Source organism: Penaeus chinensis, chromosome 39, assembly GCF_019202785.1.
Source record: "Penaeus chinensis breed Huanghai No. 1 chromosome 39, ASM1920278v2, whole genome shotgun sequence".
Lineage (NCBI taxonomy): Eukaryota > Metazoa > Arthropoda > Malacostraca > Decapoda > Penaeidae > Penaeus > Penaeus chinensis.
Window position 1 is genome coordinate 23,143,575 of NC_061857.1, and position 4,097 is coordinate 23,147,671.

The following is a 4,097-nucleotide window of genomic DNA, read 5'->3' on the forward strand; positions in this document are numbered from 1 at the left end:
TATGTGTATATTTGTGTGTTTGTGTATCTGTTTGTATGTGTCTGTTTTTTTTTGTTTTTTTTCTTTTGTGGTATGGTTTATCTTTATTCTCTTCTCTTCATTTGATTCTCTTTTTAATCAAGGTCGAGCGTCTGACCTTGACTTCTGTTATTTCGTTCTGCTCTTCGTCGTTCCTTTCTCTTCAATTTGCTCCCCTCTCTTCCGGTGTTCCTCCCCCCCCCCCCTCTCTCTCTCTCTCTCTCTCTCTCTCTCTCTCTCTCTCTCTCTCTCTCTCTCTCTCTCTCTCTCTCTCTCTTCTGCCCTGATTATTCCAGCTCTCCCCTTTTTTCCTTCTCTCAGTTCCACATCCTACCTCCTCCTCCTCCTCTCCCTCCTCCTCCCCCCTCCTCCTCCCCCCTCTCGTCTTCCCCCCTCCTCCTCCCCCCTCTCCTCTTCCCCTCCCCCTCCTTTTTCTCTCCCCCCCTCTTCCTCTCCCCCCCTCTTCCTCCCTCCCTCCCCCCGTGTTTATGCCCGGGGCGAGAGGCGTGGACGGTAGCCCCGACGGCCGGGCAGATGGATGTGGCGTTTGCATGCGTTGGCGGCTCTGCAGGGAGGTTGCAGCGGCGTGCGTGCGTGGCGGCCCGCCCGTTACTGCTCCTCCGCTCTGTTCTTGCTCTCGTTCCTTCTCTCTCTTCTTGTTGTGGCTGTTTTTGTTGGTTGTTGATTTTCTTGGATTGCGTTTGATTTTTTTTTGTTATTTTTATTTTATTTCTTGGTTCGGTTGGCTTGTCTTATATCTTGAGAGAAGGGGAGGGTGAGGGACCCCTGAGTGTTAGGGGGTCACAGCCAAGGAGCCTCGGACAGAACCTTAGTTCTAAAAGAATTGAACGTAATGTAGTTGCCGAATCCCTCTCCCTCACACTCCCTCTGCCAGTCCCTCTCCTTCTTCCTCTCCCTCTCCTTTTCCCTCTCCTTCTCCCCCCTTCCCTCCCCTATCCTCCCCTTTTCTCTCCCCTATTCTCCACTCCTTCCCTTCCTTCCTCCCTCACTACTTCTTTCCTTCCTTCCTCTCCTCCCCCCCTCCTCCTAAACTTCCTCTCTCCCTCCCTATGTTCCTTCCTTCCTCTCTACCCCCCCCCATCTACCTCTCCCTCTATCTTCAGGTACGAGAGGTTATTGAGAAGATGATGAGTCGAAACGATCGGACGCCCCCCCCCCCCCCCCGAGACGCTGGAACGCTGTGAATGGCTCCGGAGGGGGGTGAGGGGGTAGGATTGTGGGGGAGAAGGGAGGTGGGGGTGTGTGGGGGGAGGGAGGGAGAGGGGAGGTACTAGGTAGGGGTAGACGGGAAGGGAAATAGATGGGGCGTTGTAGGGGAAGGGGAAGGAGAGTAGATGTGGGAAGTGTGGGGGGAGGGGGGTTGGTAGGGTTGGGGCTGCAGTGAGTGAGTGAGTGGAGTGAGTGAGTGGAGTGAGTGAGTGGAGTGAGTGAGTGGAGTGATTGTGAGTGGGAGTGAGTGAGTGGAGTGAGTGAGTGGAGTGAGTGAGTGGAGTGAGTGAGTGGGTGAGTGGAGTGAGTGAGTGGAGTGAGTGAGTGGAGTGAGTGAGTGGAGTGAGTGAGTGGAGTGAGTGAGTGGAGTGAGTGAGTGGAGTGAGTGAGTGGAGTGAGTGAGTGGAGTGAGTGAGTGGAGTGAGTGAGTGGAGTGAGTGAGTGGAGTGAGTGAGTGGATGTGAGTGAGGGAGTGAGTGTAGGAGTGAGTGAGTGGTGAGTAGTGAGTGACGTGAGTGAGTGGAGTGAGTGAGTGGAGTGAGTGAGTGGAGTGAGTGAGTGGAGTGGAGTAGTGAGGGGGAGTGGAGTGGAGTGAGTGGAGTGGATGTGAGTGGAGTAAGGCAGTGTGTGGAGTGGAGTGAGTGAGTGGAACTGTGATGTGATGGAGTGACGTGAGTGAGTGAGTGAGTGGATGTGAAGTGAGTGAGTGAGTGAGTGGAGTGAGTGAGTGGAGTGAGTGAGTGGAGTGAGTGGTGGGGGTGAGTGAGTGGAGTGAGTGAGTGGAGTGAGTGAGTGGAGTGAGTGAGTGGAAGTGAGGTGAGTGGATGTGAGTGAGTGGATGTGTATGTGAGTGGATGGGGGTGGTGAGTGGAGTGAGTGAGGGGTGAGTGAGTGGTCGTGAGTGAGTGAGTGAGAAGAGAGAGAAAGAGGAGAATTCGAGTGAAGAGAAAGAGAAGAGAGAAGGAAAAAGAGAGGAAAAAGAGAGAAAGAGAGAAAGAGAGAAAGAGGAGAGAGAGAGATGAGGAGAGAGGAGAGATGGAGTGTGTGAGAGAAGGAGAGACTGAGGGAGAAGAGAGAGATGAGGAGGAGAAGAGAGAAGAGAGAGGAGAAAATGAAAAACGTGTGAAAAACTTGGCGAGGCGAGCATTGTATATGTTCATTTGTGTTGCTTCTCAAGAGTGGCTTCTAAGGGGCAGTGCACTTGCAAGTGTACCATGAGTGAGTCGCCTGCATTTTTGCTGGATTGCTGTACTTTTGCAGAACGACATGAGAGAAAGACACGGAGACAGACACACAAATAGTCATAGATATAGGCACAGAGACAGAGACAGAGACAGAGACAGACAGACACAGATATAGATATCGAAGACACAGACACAAATAGACATAGAAAAGATACGTTGGTAGAGACAGAAATATAGAGATAAAATTAGAAATATAAATGGAAATAGACCTAAAAATATATAGACACAGAGACCATCATAGAAATTGACACAAAGACAGAGGTGTAATGTCGGGAACTCCGAGTCCTGAAAACATCGGTTTCAGGGGCAAACTTACCTTGGTTTTAAGCCATTATACCCAAATGCCCTGAACCCCCACTCACTCCCCTTCCACCCCCTCCCCCCACACAAACTCCTCCCCTTCACTAACTCATCCCCCCCCACTAACTTCTGCCCCCACTAACTCCGCCTCCACACCCCAACCCCTCCTCTTCCATCACACGCCCACCTTGAACCACCTGTGCGAGTGTCGGTCCCCGCGGCTTAGGGGCGCGAGCGAGCCACCTTTTGACCCGGTTTGGGTTCCTCGTCATGCTGCTGTAACTACTTGCCAGGGGGTGAGGGGGGACGGGAGGGGAGGGGGAAAGGAGGTAGTGGAGGGGGAGTGGGAGGGGAGGGGAGGTAGAGGGAGGGGGTGGGGGAAGGGAGGGGGAGATGAGGGGGAGGGAGAAAGGGGAGAAGGGGGGTGTGAAAGATGTGGGGGGAGAGGGAAGGGAGGCAGGGAAAGGGATAACGGGGAGGGAGGTAGGGAAGGTAGGGGAAGTGGGAAGGGAACTGGGGGAGGGGGATTGTGGAGGGAAGAATCCGTCCCCAAGTTAACCTCCCCCCCCCCACCCCCCTGTAACAAGGCACGTCATGCATGGTGTAATTTTGCAGATCTGTGCATGACACGTGATCATTACCAGTGCTACTCCGCCTTCTGGGGGACTTAATGAGCGGCCCCAGTGACCACTCGTGTACACAACACACAACCACAACCACACACACACACAAAACACACACACCACACACAAAACACACACACACACACAAAACAAACACACACACATATCTTTCTACCTATTCTATTACCCCTATTATCTACTATATTATCTATCTATCTATCTATCTATCTATCCATTTATCCCTAAAATGTTATTCATATGATAAATGCTGACGTTCATGCTGATAGCTGAGCGCTGCAGGATCCGCCATATACTGCCTCTCGGCCAGTGATGTTAAAAGCGATACTTGAAGATCGAGTCATGAAGTTTGGCCAAAGTGCTTGATCAGAAAGAAGTTCGTCCTAGGACATGCGGGATCCAGGCTACTGTATTGTGTCCCGGGCACGAATGTAATTGTTTGGTTTGGGTTTATTTAGCGTGGAGTGCGTGTGTGTGTGTCATTGTTCATTTGTTTTATTGATGTAAACCCGTTGTAAGGCTGTTTGAGTGGGATGGTAGCTTGCTTGACGATTCCTTTTCATGTGCAACTCTGTATTAATAAACAAGCGAATCAGATGTGTTTTGACTCTCTTTCTCGCTCTCTCTCTCTCTCTCTCTCTCTCTCTCTCTCTCTCTCTCTTTT